At 42.2% G+C, this 21743-nt stretch overlaps 1 protein-coding gene across 2 annotated transcripts in view; it reads right to left on the reverse strand.

Moving 5' to 3' along the window:
* Window positions 1-21743, reverse strand: part of ARHGEF4 (Rho guanine nucleotide exchange factor 4) — a 269860-nt gene that overhangs the window by 82676 nt on the left and 165441 nt on the right. The window lies entirely within an intron of this gene.

Consider the following 21743-nt stretch of genomic DNA (forward strand, 5'->3'; position numbering starts at 1 on the left):
ACATGACCTAGCTGGGCAACCTTGGGTAAGTTACTGCATCTCTCTGAGCCTGTTTTCATATCTGGATTGTAGGATAGCAGTGGATTTTTATGTGGTTAATGAAGTAACATGGAGACTCACACCTGGCATATATAGAAGATGCTCGACAAATGTACCTTCCCTTTCTTCTTCCTATCAGGTCCTCCTCTATGGCAGCCTTTCCAACAAGACTTCCTCAACTGAACCACAAATCCAAAGAAAATTATTTGAATGCTTATTTTCTCAGTTCCTCCCAAGGATGGCAAATAGCTGGTACCATTCCAGAAGAGAAGAGAATTCACTCATTGCATATAATGGGGGTCTCAGGACATCAGGACTTAATTCTCTCCAGGAATTCAGTTGAAAGATGGCTCCATGCACTCACACAGCTGTACAGGGTTCATGCACCCTTTCATACCTCAAGGGTACAGGGTTCATGTACCCTTTCATACCTCAAGGGTACAGGGTTCATGCACCCTTTCATACCTTCATACCCTCATACCACACTACCCATGCAGAGCCTCCCAGAAAAAGGCAGAAAGTCGAGGTCTGAGGGTTCTCATGTCAACTCTTCCAACATCATGTTGCTTTAAACCCTGCCCTGCCACTGCAAGGGCAGCTCTGAGCCCCTCAAGGAGAAGCCTTCTGGGCCTTAGCTTTCACCTTGCCTGCCCTCACTCCCACCCCACCGACATACACACCCACCCCACACGTTCATGCACATATAGCTGCTATCTCTCAAACCCATCCACGCTGCCTCAGTCCCCCCAGTCTGGTCTGGAGAGTCCCTGGATCGCAGGGGTGTCTAATAAATCCAGGCCTCTGCCATATTTATCTGCCTTACCCCTGCCCCGGGGCAGAAGGAAGAAATGGCAAGGCAGTCCAGGGCGGCACCAGGGCCACCTCCCACAGCCTTTTTGAACCGGTTTGCCAGTGCTGACGTGGAGCAGGTATGCCCTCCGACTCTAGAAGTGGAAGGCAAGTCATTTAGGCAAAGAGAAGGAAGGTTCCTTTGCCAGTTTGCTTGAAGTTCCCCTTCGCTATTATCTAGTTTGGTTTTCTCGAATTAGGGGCTATTTAAGCACCCCAGAGAGGAGGGAAAGGCAAGTTTCAAGGGAACTGGGATGGGAGGGAGTCAGAGAGGCAGAATTCTGAACAACTTTTAGTTGGAGGATACACCAACAGCTGGGTCACTCAACTTTTCTGAGTTTCACGTGTTTGTTTTGAGACAGGACAAATGAGGGTCATGGAGTGCTCAATGCAGGGGTCTGGGCATGCTTCACTTTCCTCTTCCAAACCCACGGACTTCAGGGCAGAGTCCAAACCCTTTATCTGCCATTCCTGGTACTCTTGCACCCACAGAGCCGACCTCTGCTCCTCCTCAACCTGGCCTGTGCTCCATCCTGGAGAGGTGCGGGCGGGGACGGGACAACTACAGCGGACGGAATGCGACGAGACAACCCTGCTGCCTGCATGGCCCCCCTGCTCCTCCCTGGCTTTGCTGCTCTGACCCGGGCACATGCAGACCCTCACCTCCACTGCCTACCTGGGGCTCTACGGCTTTCACAGGCCGCATCCCCACCCCCAACCAGAAGCATAATGGGTGAACTACCTCCCTGATTCCCAGGCAGCACCTGTCTTCCTTTACAGCTCTCACTACAGGGGCTCAAAAATCACTTGAAGGTTTCCAAGAAGTAAAATATAAAGATTGCAGTTTAGCAACTAATCAAGGGTCACCACTCTCGGCTTCCTTGCTTAATTAATATTTAGGGTCAAAGTCTTCTTATCAATCTGCACCCAGAATTCGGTCCCTGGGGCAGAAAGGGAGCACTAAGGGGGGCACACGGTGCCAGGGGACATCAGAGCAATCCCATCTCAGGGAAACCGCACTGTCTCAGAGGGTCTCTCTGAAGGGACCTCTAGAGCCCCTCCTCTGGCAGGGAGCCTGCCTCAGTCCTAGAGTCAGGACCAAACACACTGAATCCGGTCCACCCTTGGCCAGTGAGCCCTCTCCTTTCTCCTCTGATTTACAGAACTCAAGGAGCTGCAGTTCGGAAAGCCAGACCTGTGTCATCGGTCAAGAACAGTCTGGGGAAGGGAAAGGGCGCATCAAGGGACCACATTCTGTTCTCACCGTAAACACTCAGTTTCCCAGTTGAGGACGCGCCCGGCTACGAGGGGGGAGGGGCCGACTAGGGCTCGGCTGTAACAGGTAGAAGTGGGTGAAAACGGGACGGGGGTGGTGGGAAATCAGAAGAAAACCCGGAAAGAGAGAAGGAATCGGAAGAGCAAAGCAATAGGAAGCCAGGAACCAAAAGATGGAAACAAGCAACAGAAAAAGTGCAGGAGGAAAGGACAGGAGGAGAGACCGTCTCGAGAGGGATGGAGAGAAGGCGCTCGAGACGGACAGACGCAAGGAGCGGCGGCGCGCGGGGCGGCGGCGGCGCCCTTACCGGCGGTGGCCGAGCGCAGGCTCTCCAGGCTCCAGGAGCGGGACAGGGCGCCGCGCATGCCCCCGCTGCCGCCGCGGCCGCCGCACACCACGCCGCTGCTGTCCGAGTCGGAGCCCGGGGACAGCCCGGCGCTACTGCCGCCGCCGCTGCTGCTGCTGGTGCCGAGGTCCCCGCTTGTCTGCCCGCTCGACTCGCTCGGGCATTGCTGCGCCCTCGAGCAGGCGGGCCCGAGCTCCAGCCACAGGTTCGCGGGCGGCTGGGCCGCGGCGGCGGCGGGGCTGCCGGGCGACGGGGCCAGCGAGCCGGGGCCCGGACCGGGCGAGGGGCGTGCAGACGGCCGCGCGGCGTCCTCGGCCCCATCCCCGCCGCCGCACGGCCGCCGCTCCGGGCCAGCTGACATCATGGGGCTCCGCTAAGGAGGCTCCCGGCCGCCGCCAACCGCTCGGGCTCTGCGGCTGCGGCGGCGGGGACCCTCAGCGGGCGCGGGGCGCGCGTGGCTCGGGCGAGGCCAGGCGCCCACCGGGCAGGGCGCGGCGCCTCCGCTCGCCGCCTGTTCCCGGCCGCCCCGCGGGCGCTGTGCCGCGGCGCCGACCCCGGTGTGGGTCGCGGGCCCGGTCGGCACGCGCTCACGCACGCGCGCACGCAGACCTGGGGCGGTGGCGGCAGGCGCGGCGCGCGGGGCCCCGGGCAGCTCTCGGTGCCCGCAGGGCCGCGCCCTGCCGCCGTTCTTGGCGCGCGTATGTTAGGACGGGCGCATCCTCGGAGGGAGGCAGCCGGCCCCCCGCAGCCACGGCGGTGAGTAGAACCGGCGGGCGCTCGCTTTTTCCCTCTAGGACCCAGCTCAGACTGCGCGTCCTTGCCCGTCTGGGGCAGGAGTGTAGGCGGGAGGTCACGCTCAGCCCTGCGAGCCGGGTCGGGGAGCGCGCTTGGTCGGGACGCGCCCCTCCTCCCCGGGCCTGCCTCGGGGGCTGTGCGCTGGGAACACTCGGCACCCGCGACCCTCGGGACAGCCGGCCAGCAGGAGTATGCCGGCGGTGCTCTGCAGATTAAGAAGCCATCAAAAGTAGAGGCACGGTCCACGCCAAATGATTTTAGGAAGTGTCTGGGAAAGTCCAGTGACAGGCACGATCGAAAATGGGAGCCTTGACGTAGCTCCAAGGATTCTAGGGTTTTTCAAATTTTGTTGTCGATGCGGGGGAGGGGGGCAGGGATTAGGGAAGAGAGTTGCCTTTTGCTCCGACGCTCCCAGACACCCGTGAGCATTCTGTAGGTTCTTGGAGTGTGCCTAGAGGGAGGGTGAGGTACCGCCCCTGCTCCAAACAAGCGCGATCATCAGTGAGCCGTGTGAGAGGAAGTCCCAGTGAGGACTGACAAGGGCTAAGCAGGGCTGCTGATCGCCCCCACCCCCAGCCTCACCACTCCTCCAAGCCCTCGGGAGCTGGTTGTAAAGTAGCAGACGTATTAACGATGGTGAGGATGAAATGAGAGGTCCTTGCCACGCCCCAGCACACCAGCTGCTGTAGGATGGATGCTGGAACAGTGGTCATTCTCTCCTCTTCCCTCCATTTGGGGTCCAGTTCCTGTAGCCCGTCTCCTTCCCTAAGCCATGTGTGCTCCTAGCTCTGCATCATAAGGGATCCTGCCTCAATATCATCTCCTCTCCTTGCAGGCCCTGTGCTATCTCCTCATAACAACTCAGGGAGCTGGGACAATGGCATACCAGCGTTTATGTACGAAGTACAAAGCTCTGTACAAGCCTAAGGCAATACTAGTGTGTTGGAGGTTCAGTTGATGGGCATTGCAGGGTGACTCAGCCAAATCTGCACCTTGAAGGCCCCCCCTCAGCTTACTCCTCTGGGGATCCTTCCTGACCATTCCATACCTGGTATGCACACTTCCCACCCATGCCTCCATTCTTCGCTGTCCTTGGGAAGAACAGCTGTCCTCCGACACCCCCTTGCTCCTGAGTGCAGGCTTTCAGCAAGGAGAGTCACCGTCTATGTTCTTGTCCGGTTGTCCTGTTGAGGCCTGTGAACCTAGCCCTTGGGGGTAGGAAGAACTGCTGTTGGGGGATGAGTCACAGATCAGGAGACACCCTCCCAATCCATCAGCAAGTCTGTGGGTTCTCCCTCCAAAATAAGTGTCCACGGTGTCCATTTCTTTCACTTTATTGCACCACTACCATACTGTGTTTGGAAGACAGCGTCAGTCTCTTGACTTGTTCCACAGAGCAGCCAGAGAGGGAGCTCTAAATTAAAATATAAATCATACCATGTCCTGCTACTGATGCAAACACTTCAGACGCTTCTCTCGCAGTTAACGAGACCCGCAAGACCCTGTGTGTTGGCCGCCCTATTCTCCACCTCCTGTCAGCGCTCCCTTTCCCTTGATCTTTCCACTCCAGCCACGGTGGCTGTCTTGCTGTCTCTCCTTCCTGTCTCAGGGCCTTTGCACTTACTGTTCTTTTTACCTGGAATGTTCTCTTTGTTTTTCAAGGTATTGGCTCCCCAAACTTCAGATCTCAGTAAATGTTGCCTCCTCAGTGAGACTTCGGTTATTCCTTTCCAGCACTTATTGCCATCTGTCAGTGGCTTGGTTATCTGTTGGCTGCCTCCCATAGACCATGCACTGTGAGGGCAGCGGCTCTGTACCACTACTGTATCCCCAGTGTGTGCAGAGCATCTGCTGCAGGCTAGGTGCCCGGGGAGTGCCTGTGGAAGAATGAGTAGGGACCTGAAACTGAGCAGGAGGCCAGCTAGGCAGAAGGGAGCACTCCTGCTCTCTGGGGTCAGGACTTTGAGAAGGTGTTGTGTGACCCCCAAGTGGTGAGTGCCTCTAGGTAGCAGCAGCCCGGGCAGATCTAGCCTGTGTCAGCCAGCCATGCGCCATGCTTCTTCTGAGTCCATTTCTCTTTTAAGTTTTCAGTAGAGTCTTATTTGAACCAGCTATCCTGGTTTCAGCTGTACTGCAGGGAAGAGTAGAGTGTCTTCACTGAGTTCTGGTATGCAAAAGGGATCCATATTTCTTAAGACCACAGTGGTGATGGCAGCTGAAATTAACACTCACTACCCGAAGTTCGGGGAGTCTCAGGGGACACAATTTGGTGCAGTGAGATTTAGCCGCCACCCTCCCCCCGGCCCCCGCACCATGGGAAGTAATCCATTGTGTATGTGGACTACTACTCAGCCATGAAAAAGAATGAAATAATGCCATTTGCAGCAACATGGATGGATCTAGAGATTATCACACTAAATGAAGTAAATCAGAAAGAAAAAGACACATACTGTATATCACTTATATGTGGAATCTAAAATATGACACAAATGAACTTATTTATATTATATTTATAATGAACTTATAAAACAGAAACAGACTCACAGGCATAGAAAACAAACTTACAGTTACCAAAGGGTAAAGGGGGTGGGGGAGGGATAAACTAGGAATTAGGAGATACATACTACTATATATAAAACAGATAAACAACAAGGTTCTACTGTATAGCACAGGATATTCAATACCCTGTAATAAACCATAATGGAAAAATAAAAAATAAAAAAAATATATAATTGTATATCCATGGAATATTAAATATAGGTTTCAAAGGAAGGAGTGAGAAGGTAGCAAGGAATATGATTAGTTCCATCCCATAGAAATTCTGTGAGAGTCAACTATAAACTATTAGAAGGACTGCATCTTTAAAAGTCATACAAAAATAAACAAGTGTAGGATAGAAAATATAACAGATTATTTTATATCAATTATATAATTTAACTCTTGCATCTTTCATTTGTCTTTCACTTCTTTTTTTCAATTTAAGAAAGTATACTATATGATTTCCATGTGACTATTATTCTAACACTTTATATACTTCCCTTTTAGCCATGGATTCTAGTTGTCAATATCTCTCACATTAATATCTGTTAAAAAAATCATAAAATATAATCCTAATGGCCTATAAAAAAAAGTAAGGGTTCCCATATCAAACAAACAGAAGAGGATAACCTATTTTAATTGGTTTGCAGAAGCCTCCAAAAGCCTTCAAAATTACGAAGTAGCTTCATTAAAATATTTATTGAAAAATGCTAATGAAAAATTAAAGACTCAAGAGGTATCTAAAAACAAAACAAGATAAAAACAGTAAGACTGATATAATTTCCTTCTTTCTTTTTTTTTTTCTTTTGGGCTGCGTTGCAAAGCTTGTGGGATCTTAGTTCCCTGACCAGGAGCAAACCCGGGCCCTCAGCAGTGAGAGCACAGAGTCCTAACCACTGGACCCCCAGGGAATTTCCAAGACTGATGTAATTTCTATTGCTCCCCTCTATCCTCTTTTATTTGAGTGCTCATCCTGGTAATCCCTGTCAGTAGTGACCAGAGAGGAAAGTAAAATTTCATGTCCCCTCCTGTCCAAATCCAGACACACTGGTTATTGATTCTCTCCCAGGGACAACTGTTTGTCATTATCTAAGTCTTCCTTTTGGCTATTTTTGGGAGTGGCTCTAAGATCTTGTGAGGATAATATCTTCTGCACCCTCTTTAAGAACACCTCCTAAATCCAATTCAGTACAGCCAGAAATATTTACTCTTTGTTCCAGCTGAAACCTGACAAGATATTTGAAAGGATTTAATAACTCTATGATCAGAAATATGGCCAGATTGGAAGCCGATGTTCCCAGCCTGTTAGGACTTTTCTTAAGGCCTTCTCCCCTAAGCTAATTGTACCGAGAGAGGAAGAAAAATATTCCAACATAGGTGGATGGGTCTGACAGTCCTTTGATATCATTTAGGCAGCAATACAATTCTATGAGAAATTAAAAACAGCTGTCCTTGTTTTACAAGTCTAGTCTTTCCAGGACCAGAGGTGTGCTTCCAGAAACCACCAATCCTTGTTAACCAATCCTCAAACCTTCCTTATTCATCTCAAAAAGCTTTTCAATATTGGCCTTAGGAAACCAAAGTCCTTGGAGGAACCTGCATTCTTTTCCTGTGCCTTTGAGCTGTAAATATTAACTCTTATCTAGGACATTTCTTTAAAGCACAATCTTCAGAGAGGTAATTCTAAGCAGGAGAATGAAAGGGGGAAAGGTCATTTGAATTTAGACAAATGAAAAATCATGTGTCTTCTCCATAAATATTAGCAGAAAAAGCTTTAGCTATCTGAACAGAAGAACTTAACTTATTCCAACTGTTCTTTTATAAATAGTGATTTTCACATCATCATACCTGTCTTGTAACTAAAATTTTAAAAAGAAGCTATGAGGTCTCTGTTTGCATTTGTATAATATGTTCCTGTTTCTATATACATGTGTGGTTGATGTGTGTTATTTCCTACCTCTGGATGATATTACTAAAATTAATTTGTAAAAGAGCTCTATTCCGTTGCCTTAAAAACAAACAAGAACTTACATAAATTAAGGGTTGGTTATTCTAAAAACTCTCAGAAATATAAACTAACCCACATGCTTTTCAGGTTCATGTGGTCCGAGAAAATATTCAATATTAAAGCTAGTTTAAGTTCGTTGGCTTAATTAAAACAGACATGTTTTTAGAGTTACCAACATTGACCATAATGCAGATAAATAACTTTTATTCTACCTGGGCTTACTAGTCAAATTCAGGTTATCTCTGTTGTAAAATATGTCAGCATCGATGAAATCTGCTTCCACCCAAGATGCTGAATCAAGACTTAATACTTCCCTTCTTCCCTTTCTTTCCTTTACTCTGGCATTGGCCTGGAAAGATAATGCCATCGCCCATACCTCCCAGACCACTGCTAAAGGGAGTAACCTCTGGAATTTAGAACAACTTTTTATTTCAGACTAGAAGATTCTCTTCCCATTTGTGCTAAAAACCTGACTAACCCCTTACATGGAAGTAAACACAAATGAGAGTATGCTTAGAAACCATTCCTTAATTCTTGGAGACACTGCAGATTCACTTGCTAAGATACTGGCTGCCCAGCAAAGATCCTTATACTCTCTAACCAAAGTTGGATTATCTTTAAGCTGAGCAAGGAGATGTCTGTGCTGTGGCCTACACCACCTGCTGCACCTGGATTGACACTTCTGGGGAAGCTGAAGCTCAGTCACGTAAATCACTGAACAAGCCATTTGGCTTAAAAAGACCCTTCAGTGGGGTCTTTTTTTGACTTATTTGATTTTGATTGGTTTGGGTCATGGGGACCATAGCTCCAAATGCTTTATGAACATTGGGAATTATCCTACTTATAATAATCATAATAACCTCTCTGGTGTGTTGTGTCCTCTCAAAAGCTTTAAATGCATGTTTGTGGTCACTAGCCACCAAGCAGATGATCTCCCTCAGATTGGAACACTGAAAGAGAAATGGAAGTGACCTACTTAAAAAATGTGAACCTGAAGTCGTGACCTGTGAATACCACAGATGTTCAGAAAAAAAAAAAACAAAAAACCAAAAAGCAAAAATCAAGGATCAACGAAAGTTGTGAGAACCATAGAGTGGTATAATTGTGAGTGGTGCTACTGCCTTAAATTTTGATTACATATCTCAGGCAGAGATCAAAGGAGAATTGTTAAAAAAAAAAAAAAGCCCCAAATGGAGACACGTGTGTTAAGCCCCAGTAAGACTTAATACCTGACCTAACTGCAGTTTCAGCCTCTCCCAGGAGTGGATTTTAAACCAATCAGTCTGGAATTTCCTGGTTAGTATTAGTGAGGTAAACTCCCTAAGATCCCTGCCTTTCCCTAAGGGAATGTAACCTTGCCTGAAACAATCTATTCTTTTACTTCTTTGTCATACACTCTTTCTACCTATAAAAACTTTGCAATTTGTGCAGCTTCTCAGAGCACGTTTCTACTTGCTACGTGGGATGCTGTCCGATTCATGAATTATTGAATAAAGGCAAATAGATCTTCAGTTTTACTCAGTTGAATTTTGTTTTTTAACACAAGTTGCAGCAAATAGAGAACATCAATAGATAGATAGTAATTATTTTTTGAAAATGGAAGTTCTAGAGTTGAAGAGTACAGTAACTAAAATAAAAAATTCACTAGAGGGTCTCAACAGTAGGTTTGAATTGGCAGGAAAAAAGAACCAGCATACTTGAAGAGATTGATAGAGATTATGCAAACTGAAGAACATAATGAAAAAAAGAATGAAAAAAAATGAACACAGCCTCAGAGTAATAAGGAACAGTCCCCCAGCACCATTATCATTAGGTGGAAGGATTTCCTGGAGGGGGTTACCAGGCAGAGACCTCCTTTCCCAGCCAGGAGCAAGTGGAGGAGCACCATTAACTGCACCAACATATGTATAATGGGAGTAGCAGAAAGAGAAGAGAGAGAAAGAAGAAAAACAAATTCAAAGAAATAATAGTTGAAAACTTCCAAAATTTACTGAGAAACAAAAATTTACATATCTAGGAAGCACAACAAATTCTAAGTAGGATAAATGGAAAGGGACCCACAAACAGACACATCATCTTAAATATGCTGAAAGCAAAAGACAAGGAGAAAATCTTGAAAGCAGCAAGAGCAAAATGATATATAACTCACAAGGGAACCCCAGAAAGATTAACAGCTGACTTCCCTGCAGAAGCTGTGGAGGCCAGAGGTGGTGGGATAATATTAAAAGTACTGAAAGAAAAAAATAAAAAGCCTCTTAACCAAGAGTCCTATATCCAGCAAAGCTATCTTTCAAAAACAAAGGCAGAATAGACTTTCTCAGATAAACTCGGAGAGAAATTGTTGCTAGCAGACCCAACTTACAAGAAATACCTAAGTTCTTCAGATTGAAAGCAAGTGACCCCAGATGGTAATTCAAATACACATGAACAAAAATAGAGCACTAGCAAAGGTAATTATGTAATTATAAAAGATAAATTCCTATTTTTTTCCTTTTTTCTCTTAACTGATTTAAAAACCAATTGTATAAAATAATATGTATCTAATGTATTGTTTGGCCTACAACATATAGAAATGTAATATATCTAGACTATATCTGCTAATACTAGCACAAAGGAGGTGGGTGGGAACAAAGCTGTAATAGCTAGGAAAATAATGACAGATGGTAGAATAATAATTTTAACAATGCATTGTTGGGTTTGTAACATTAATAGATGTAATATATGTATAACAGTAATACCACAAAGGGGAGAAAAGGAATAGAGCTATATAGGAATAATATTTCTATATGTTGCTGGAATTAAGCTAATATACATCTGAAGTTGATTCTAATAAGTTAAGATGTGCATGATAAACAACAAGTTCTTACTATATAGGGAATTATATTCAATATATATATGATGTATACATATGTATAACTGTGTATACATATGTATAACTGTGTGTATACATATGTATAACTGAACCACTTTGCTGTACAGTAGAAATTAACACATTGTAAATCAACTATACTTCAATAAAATAAATTTTAAAAGATGTGCACGTTAAACCCTAGAGCAACCACTAAAAAGTACTCAAAAATATAGAAAATAAAAAGTAAAATGGCAGATGTAAATATAACTATATCAATAACAACACTAAATGTAAATGAATTAAACAATCCAATCAAAAGACAGAGTGTCAGGTGGATAAAAAGCACGATCCACCTATATGTTGTCTATAGGAGACACATTTTAGATTCAGACACAAATAACTTGAAAGTAAAAAGATGGAAAAAAGATATATCATGTAAACAGCAACCACAAGAAAGCTGGAGTGGCTCTGTTGATATCAGATAAAATAAACTTTAAAACAAAAGACACTAGGGGGTGGAGTAAGAGGACATGGAGTTTGTATCACAACGAGGGCACCTACCAGACTCTGGTGGGGGACCTTGACACCCAAGAGGATGGGAGGAATCCCCAAGCAACCGGGTAGGAAGTGGGGGTGAGTGAGGGGATAGGAGAAGTGGAGGTGGGATGGGACTGGTGCCCATGAGGGCTCGCTGGGGGAGAGGAGAGGTTCCCACACCTGGAGAGGCCCACTGACCACGAGGGTATCAATGGGGATGGGGAGAGACCCTCGGGGGTTGAGAGGATTGGAGGGGAACACAGCTAGTGTTTCCCCTGCCCACTTGGGCCCTGGGGAGCCTGCTGGGGTCCCAGGCCTGATCCTCTGTGCTCCATGGCCGCCTAAGCCCTGCCCCCAGACCCCCCAGTGCCTTATCTGGCCACATGGGTCCTAAGCCTAGACCCTGCCCCCGCCTAAACCCCTTGCCTGCCTAAGGCCTGCCCCCCAGAGCCAAGGCCTTTTCTGGACTTTTTTTTGCTATTGTGGTTCTGCTTTACCTTCTAGTTGTTCTCTGATTTATATTTTTATTTTTTTCTAATATATCTGTTAGTTTTCTAATTTTATTTTATTTTTTATTCCTTGTTATTGTTCTGTTCCAATTTTTTTTTTTTTTTTGCTGTGCCATGTGACTTGCAGGATCTTGGTTCACGGCCAGGGGTTGGGCCTGAGCTCCTGTGGTGTGATCACTGAGTCCGAACCACTGGACTAACAGAGAACCTCAGACCCCAGGGAATATTAATCAGTGTGAGCTCTCCCAGAGGTCCTCATCCCAGCATCAAGATCCGGCTCTACCCAACTGCCTGCAAACTCCAGTGCTGGATGCCTCAGGCCAAACACCAAGTTAGAAAGGAACACAGTCCCACCCATCAAAAAAAATGAGATGACAAAAAAATATGTCACAGATGAAGGAGCAAGGTAAAAACCTACAAGACCAAATAAATGAAGAGGAAATAGGCAACCTACCTGAAAAAGAATTCAGAGTAATGATAGTAAAGATCTGAAATCTCAGAAATAGAATGGAGGCATGGATCGAGAAAATACAAGAAATGTTTAACAATGACCTAGAAGAACTAAAGAACAAACGGAGATGAACAACACAATAACTAAAATGAAAAATACACTAGAAGGAATCAATAGCAGAATAACTGAGGCAGAAGAACGAATAAGTGAGATGGAAGATAGAATGGTGGAAATAACTGCTGAGGAGCAGAATAAAGAAAAACGAATGAAAAGAATTGAAGACAGTGTCAGAGACCTCTGGGACAACACTAAATGCACCAATATTCGAATTACAGGGGTCCCAGAAGAAGAAGACAAGAAAAAGAAAGGGTCTGAGAAGATATTTTAAAAGATTATAGTCAAAAACTTCCCTAACATGGGAAAGGAAATAGCCACCCAAATCCAGGAAGCGCAGAGAGTCCCATACATGATAAACCCTAGAAGAAACACACTGAGACACATATTAATCAAACTAACAAAAATTAAATTCAAAGAAAAAATATTAAAAGCAGCAAGGGAAAATCAAACAATAACACACAAGGGAATCCCCATAAGGTTATCAGCTGATTTTTCAGTAGAAACTCTGCAGGCAAGAAGGGAGTGGCAGGATATATTTAAAGTGATGGAAGGGAAAAATCTATAACCAAGATTACTGAGGGATCTCATTCAGATTTGACAGAGAAATCAAAGGCTTTACAGACAAGCAAAAGCCAAGAGAATTCAGCACCACCAAACCAGCTTTAAAATAAATGTTAAAGGAACTTCAGTAGGCGGGAAACACAAGAGAAACAAAAGACCCACAAAAACAAACCCAAAACAATTAAGAAAATGGTAATAGGAACATACATATCAATAATTACCTTAAATGTAAATGGATTAAATGCTCCAACCGTAAGACACAGACTGGCTGAATGGATACAAAAATAAGACCCGTATATATGCTGTATACAAGAGACCCGCTTCAGACCTAGGGATACATACAGACTGAAAGTGAGGGGATGGAAGAAGATATTCCATGCAAATGGAAATTAAAAGAAAGCTGGAGTAGCAATACTCATATCAGATAAAATAGACTTTAAAATAAAGACTGTTAAAAGAGATAAGGAATGACACTACAGAATGATCAAGGGATCAATCCAAGAAGAAGATATAACAATTATAAATATTTATACACCCAACATAGGAGCACCTCAATAGATAAGGCAAATGCTAACAGCCATAATAGGAGAAATTGACAGTAACACAATAATAGTGGGGGACTTTAACACCCCACTTGCACCAATGGACAGATCATCCAGACAGAAAATAAATAAGGAAACACAAGCTTTAAATGACACAACAGACCAGATAGATTTAATTGATATTTATAGAACATTCCACCTGAAAGTGGCCAAATACACTTTCTTCTCAAGTGCACATGGAACATTTGCCAGGATAACACCTTGGGTCACAAATCAAGCCTCAGAAAATTTAAGAAAATTGTAATTGTATCAAGCATCTTTTCTGACCACATGCTATGAGATTAGAAATCAATTACAGGAAAAAAACTGTAAAAACCACAAACACGTGGAGGCTAAACAGGGCACTGCTAAATAACCAAGAGATCACTGAAGAAATCAAAGAGGAAAGAGGAAATTTAAAAAATACATAGAAACAAATGCCAACAAAAACATGATGACCCCAAACCTACTGGATGCAGCAAAAAGCATTTTTAAGAGGGAAGTTTATGGCAATTCAATCTCACCTCAAGAAACCAGAAAAATCTCAAATAAACAATCTAACCTTACACCTAAGCAAATAGAGAAAGAACAAACAAAACCTAAAATCAGTAGAAGGAAAGAAATCATAAAGATCAGAGCAGAAATAAGTCAAATAGAAATGAAGAAAACAATAGCAAAGATGAATAAAACTAAAGGTTTGTTCTTTGAGAATATAAACAAAATTGATAAACCTTTAGCCAGCATCATCAAGAAAAAAGGGAGGGGCTTCCCTGGTGGCGCAGTGGTTAAGAATCTGCCTGCCAATGCAGGGCACACGGTTTCGAGCCCTGGCCTGGGAAGATCCAACATGCTGTGGAGCAACTAAGCCCGTGCGCCACAACTACTGAGCCCACATGTCACAACTACTGAACCCAACGCACCACAACTACTGAGCCCAACATTCCAGGGCTTTGTGTATCTGGAGCCCATGCTCTGTAACAAGAGAAGCCACTGCAATGGGAAGCCCCTGCACTGCAGTGAAGAGTGGCCCCTGCTTGCTGCAACTAGAGAAAGCCTGTGCACAGCAGCAAAGACTCAACACAGCAATAAATAAATAAATAAATTTATTTTAAAAAAAAAAAGAAAAAAGGAAGAGGACACAAATCAATAAAATTAGAAATGAAAAGGAAGAAATTACAACTGGCACTGCAGAAATGCAAAGGATCATAAGGACTACTACAAGCAACTATATGCCAGTAAAATGGACAACATGGAAGAAATAGGCAAATTCTTGGAAAGGTACAATTTTCCAGACTGAACCAGGAAGCATTAGAAAATATAAACAGACCAACCACAAGTAATGAAATTGAAACTGTAATTAAAAATCTTCCAACAAACAAAAGTCCAGGACCAGATGGCTTCACAGGCGAATTCTATGAAACATTTAGAGAAGAGCTAACACCTATCCTTCTCAAACTCTTCCAAAATAGCAGAGGGAGGAACACTCCCAAACTCATTCTATGAGGCCACCATCACCCTGATACCAAAACCAGACAAAGATGTCACACACACACACAAAAATTACAGGCCAATATCACATAGATGTAAAAATCCTCAACAAAACACTAGCAAACAGAATCCAACAACACACTAAAAGGATCATACACAGTGATCAAGTGGGATTTATCCCAGGAATGCAAGGATTCTTCAATATATGCAAATCAATCAATGTGATACACCATATTAACAAATTAAAGAATAAAAACCATATGTTCATCTCACTAGATGCAGAAAAAGCTTTTGACAAAATTCAACACCCATTTATGGTAAAAACTCTCCAGAAAGTGGGCATAGAGGGAATCTACCTCAATATAATAAAGGCCATATATGACAAACCCACAGCAAACATCATTCTCAATGGTGAAAAACTGAGGGCATTTCCTCTAAGATCAGGAACAAGACAAGGATGTCCATTCTCACCACTATTATTCAACATAGTTTTGGAAGTCCTAGCCATGGCAATCAGAGAAGAAAAAGAAGTAAAAGGATTAGAAATTGGAAAAGAAGAAATGAAACCATCACTGTTTGCAGATGACATGATACTATACATAAAAAATCCTAAAGATGCCACCAGAAAACTACTAGAGTTAATCAATCAATTTGGTAAAGTTACAGGATACAAAATTAATGCACAGGAATCTCCTGCCTTCCTATACACTAACAACAAAAGATCAGAAAGAGAAATTAAGGAAACAATCCCATTTACCATCGCAACAAAAAGAATAAAATACCTAGGATAAATCTACCTAAGGAGGCAAAAGATCTGTACTCAGAAAACTATAAAACACTGATGAAAAAAATCAAAGGTGACACAGACAGATGGAGAAATATACCATGTTCTTGGATTGGAAGAATCAATATTGTGAAAATGACTATACTACCCAAAGCAATCTACATATTCAATGCAATCCCTATCAAATTACCAGTGGCATTCTTTGCAGAATTAACAGAAAAAAATCTTACAATTTGTATGGAAACACAAAAGACCCTGAATAGCCAAAGCAATCTTGAGAAGGAAAAACAGAGCTGGAGGAATCAGGCTCCCTGACTTCAGACGATACTACAAAGGTACAGTGATCAGGACAGCATGGTACTGGCACAAAAACAGAAATATGGATCGATGGAACAGGATAGAAAGCCCAGAGATAAACCCACACACCTATGGACACCTAATCTATGACAAAGGAGGCAAGAATATAAAACGGAGAAAAGAGAGCCTCTTCAATAAATGGTGCCGGGAAAACTGGACAGCTACACGTTAAAGTATGAAATTAGAACACTCCCTAACACCATATACAAGAATAAACTCAAAATGGATTAATGACCTAAATGTAAAGCTAGACACCATAAAACTCTTAGAGGAAAACATAGGCAGAACACTCTTTGACATAAATTGCAGCAGGATCTTTTTTGACCCACCTCTTAGAGTAATGGAAAAAAAAAAACCAAATGGGACCTAATGAAACTTAAAAGCTCTTGCACAACCAAGGAAACCATAAACAAGACAAAAAGACAGCCTTCAGAGTGGGAGAATATATGCAAGTGAAGCAACTGACAAAGGATTAATCTCCAAAATATACAAACAGCTCATGCAGCTCAACACCAAAAAAACAAACAACCAAATCAAAAAATGGGTGGAAGACCTAAATAGACATTTCTCCAAAGAAGGCTTACAGATGGCCAACAAATACACGAAAAGATGCTCAACATCACTAATTATTAGAGAAATGCAAATCAAAACTACAATGAGGTATCACCTCACATTGGTCAGAATGGCCATCATCAAAAAATAAACAAACAATAAATGCTGGAGAGGGTGTGGAGAAAAGGGAACCTTCTTGCACTGTTGGTGGGAATGTAAATTGATACAGCCACTGTGGAGAACAGTATGGAGGTTCCATAAAAAATTAAAAAGAGAACTACCATATGACCCAGCAATCCCACTACTGGGCATATACCCTGAGAAAACTGTAATTCAAAAGGACACATGTACCACAATGTTCATTTAAGCACTATCTGCAATAGCCAGGAAATGGAAACAACCTAAACGTTCAATGACTGTTGAATGAATAAAGAAGATGTGGTACCTATATACAATGGAATATTACTCAGTCCTAAAAAGGAACGAAATTGGGTCATTTGTAGAGATGTGGATGGACCTAGTCTGTCATACAGAGTGAAGTAAGTCAGGAAGAGAAAAACAAATATCATATATTAATGCATATATGTGGAATCCAGCAAAATGGTACAGATGAACCTAGTTCCAGTGCAGGAATAGAGACACAGATGTAGAGATCGGACATGTGGATGCAGTGGGGGAAGGGGAGGGTGGAATGAGCTAGAAGATTAAATTAGACATAAATACACTACCATGTGTAAAATAGATAGCTAGTGGGAACCTGCTATAAATCACAGGAAGCTCAGCTTGGTGCTCTGTGATGACATAGATGGGTGGGATGGGGGGGTGGTGGGAGAGAGGTTTAAGAGGGAGGGGATATATGTATACATATAGCTGATTCACTTCATCATACAGCAGAAATGAACACAGCACTGTAAAGCAGTTATACTCCAATTAAAAAAAATTAAAAAAAAACAAAAGACACTAGAGACAAAGAAGGACATTTTATAACAATAAAAGGGTTAATCCATCAGGAAGATATAAGTACAAATATATATCCACCTACCTAATAACAGAGCACTAAAGTACATAAAGCAAAAACTGACAGAAATGAAGGGAGAAATAGATAATTCAACAATAATAGTTGGAGGTTTATGCCCAACTTTCAATAATGGATAGAGCAACTATACAGAAGATCAAGGAAATAGAATATTTGACCTACACCATAAACCATTTAGGCATAATAGTCATATATAGAACAGAGTATACTTTCCAACAATAACAGAGTATACTTCTCAAGTGTATATGGAACATTCTCCAGGCTAGACCATGTGTTAGTCCATAAAACAAACTTCCACAAATTTAAAAGTATGGAAATAATACAAAATGTATTCTTTGACCACAGTGGAATGAAATTAGAAATCAATAATAAGGGAAATTTGAGAAACTCACAAATATGTGGAAATTAAATAACAAACTCCTAAATAACTAATGGGTCCAAGAAGAAATCAAAAGAAAAATCGGAAAATACCTTGAAATAAATGACAATGAAGACAAAATATGCCCAAAGTTATGAAGACAGGTAAAGCAGTGCTCAGAAGGAAATTTATAGCTGCAAATACCTGTATTAAGAAAGAAGAAAAATCTCAAATCAACAACTGGATCTGCACCCAATGACACAGGGGAAAAAAAGAGCAAAACTAAACCTAAAACAAGCACAAGGAAGGAAACAATACAGATTAGAGTAGGAGTTAGTAGAGGCACAATGGAGAACAGAAATATTCAGAAACAGAAATAGAGACTAGAGAAAAAACAGAAAATAAAAGAAACCAAATGCTGGTTCTTAGGGAAAAGCAACAGAATTGGCAGACCTTTAGCTGGTTTGACCAAGTGAAAGAAGAGGACTCATTACCAGAATCAGAAATGAAAGAAGGGGCATTACTTCTGACTTTGCAGAAATAAAAAGGATTATAAGAGAAGACTGAACAACTGTACACCAACAGTTAGATGACTTAGATAAAATGGACAAATTCCTAGAAAGATGCAAACTACCAAAACCTACTCAAGAGAAATAGACAATCTGAATAGCTCTATAACAAGTAAAGAGATTGAATCAGTAATAACAAGACTGCCTACAAAGAAAAGCCCACACCCAATTGGCTTCACCCCTGAATTCTACCAAACATTGAAAAAGAATTAATACCAATTCTTCACAAGCTATTGAAGAAAATAGAAGATGAGGGAAGATTTCCCAAATTATTTTATGAGGCCAAAACCAGACAAAGACATTAAAAGAAAAGAAAATTACAGACCAATATCTCTTATGGATATGGATGCAAAAATCTTCAACAAAATACTAGCAAACCAAATTCAGCAAAATATAATGAGAATTACACGTCTTGACCAAGTGAAATTTATCTCAGAAATGCAAGGGTTGTTTAACATCTGAAAATCAATTAATGTAATACACCACATCAACAGAATAAAGAACAAAAGTTGCATGATTATCTCAATAGACAGGACAAGCATTTGACAAAAATCCAACACTCTCTTGTGACAAAAAAAACTTGACAAACTAGGAATATAGAAACATTATTTACCCAATAAAGGGCATCTATGAAAAACCCACAGCTAACATCATACTTAATGGTGAAGATGGGATGCTTTCCCCCTAAAATCAGGAAAAAAAGCAAGGATGTCCATTCTTGCCATTTTTATTCAAATGTACAGTACTGGAGGCTCTAATCAGGGCACTTAGGCAAGAAAAAAAAGACATCCAGATGGGAAAGGAAGAAGTAAAACTGTCTCTACTTATAGATAACATGATCTGGTGTGTAGAAAATCCTAAGGAATCCATTAAAAAACTAGAACTAATAAATGAGTTCAGCAAGGTTGCAGGATACAAGACCAGTATACAAAAGTCAATTGTATTTCTATGCACTTTTAATGACCAGTCTGAAAATGGAATTCAGGAGACAATTTCATTCACAATGCATTAAAAATTATATAAAGCACTTAGGAATGAATTTTTCAAAGGAAGTACAAACTTGTATTCTGAAAATGACAAAATGTTGTTGAAAGAAACAAAAGAAGATCTAAATAAATGGGAAAAAAGTCCTATGTTCATAGATCAGAAAACTCAACATTGTTAAGATGACAGTGCTCTCCAAACTCATGTACAGATTCAATAAAATCCTCATCAGAATCTCAACTGATATCTTTGTAGAAATTGACAACCTGATTCTAAAAGTCATATGGAATTGCAAGGGACTCAGAATAGCTAAGACATTCCTGAAAAAAAAAGGGGAAAGTAGGAAGACTCCACTTTCTGATTTCAAACCTTACTACAAAGTAATGGTAAACAAGACAGTGTGGTACTAGTACAAGAATAGACATATATCAGTGGAATACAGTTGACAGTCCAGGAATAAATCCATACATCTATGATCAGCTTACTTTCGACAGGGGGGTCAAGACCATTCAAAGGGAAAAAGAGTCTTTCCAACAAATGTTCTGGAGTTGCAGAGGGCTTTACATGATGCTGTGTGCAGCCATCATGCTAGGGGCTCACAGAGTCATATCTGGCCCTGCTGGCTCCACTCAGAGAAGAGTGGGTGTGGTAGAGTTTATCCTGGGCACCAACTTGTGGGGCAGAGGGTGGCATGCTCCCACATCAGGCTAATTCTTGACTACTCCACCAAACGTAGAGAAGAAGTGCTGGAAAGAGGCAAACCTCTCGCTGGGACTGCTTAAAGCTCCCGCACCAAGGTGACTGAACCCATGATACACATTATAGGAAAGCTTAACTTTTCCTGCTTCAGCTATGCTTGAAGGATTTTAAGAGGAACCTGTAACAATCTCTGAAAGGATGTTGTCTCAAGTGCTACCTGACAACAAGCCATTGCTGGTGAAGAATTGATGTCTGTAAAGATAAGCAAATAGAGAAATTTCACCTATAAAAAAGTTACCAGTTAAAAGAAAAGTATATGAATTTGGAAATGAATTTATAAAACATGAACAGGAGAAAATTTTACAAAACGCCCAACTTTCTGTTTTTAATGAACTTCTAGAGGACATTGGAAATAATGTATGGAAATTAAAAACATGATCACTGAATCACAAATATTAATGAAGGCAATGAACAGCAGATGAGGTAAAACCAGAAAAGCAAAGCAGAAGATAAAAGTGAGATATTCTCCCAGAACAGAGAGGAAAAGGATAAAATAATGAAAATAATGAGAGATTCTGGGGATAGAACCTGGGAATACAATCCGTAGAAAGAAACCCCAGAAGTTTGGAATAGAGCAGTTGGAGTGGAAGCAATAATTGAAGAAAAGAAAGCTTTCCTAAGCTAAATACAGAGACCTAAGCTAGCCCCTCATATTAATCTGATGAATACAGGAATTATACTCTTTTTTTTAAATAAAAAGAAGTATGAGATAGACAAATGGAGGGAAGTGCCCAATTTCTCACCCCCACATGAAGGGCAGCTACAGCCAGAGCCCTGACCTTTGACTTCCAGAGTCCTCAGCATGCAGGCATGCTGAGGGACATATGACATTGAGGTTTTAAAAATCTCTTATTCTACAATAAATACATCTGCTAATTAATTCAAATGAGGCTCTGAAATAATAGGAACATATGATTATTAAGCTTGAACTTGTAAGAAGTTTCTAACTTCAAGAGCCAAAATCAACCTTGAAGATTTTTCCAGGAGAAATGCTACTCTCACCCGTTACTGTCTCTTCCGTGAGCCTCTAAACTATTCCATGACTTAATGAAGAGTTTATGTTAGAACTATCTTTTCCCATGAAAGGATTCTTTCAGCAGATGTCAAACACATTTTCATGACTTTGCTTATTGTGAATTTAAGATTAAAACCATATCTGGGGAAGATTAAAATCCACTGCATGATAAGCATAAGCACAGACATTTGCTAATGGAAAACAATCATGGCTACTGGCTAATCTGAGTAGCCAGCTCCCCCAGGACCAGCACCCAGTATGCACTGAGTCAGATTCAGAGGTCAGGACTTATGTCTGTATCAGAGCTGACTCCTCAGCACAGCATATGCCACACTCTAATGATCAGGGCCCAGCCACTATTCTCCCATATCATCTTTTGCTAA

This window comes from Balaenoptera ricei, chromosome 7 (genome assembly GCF_028023285.1).
Source record: "Balaenoptera ricei isolate mBalRic1 chromosome 7, mBalRic1.hap2, whole genome shotgun sequence".
NCBI lineage: Eukaryota > Metazoa > Chordata > Mammalia > Artiodactyla > Balaenopteridae > Balaenoptera > Balaenoptera ricei.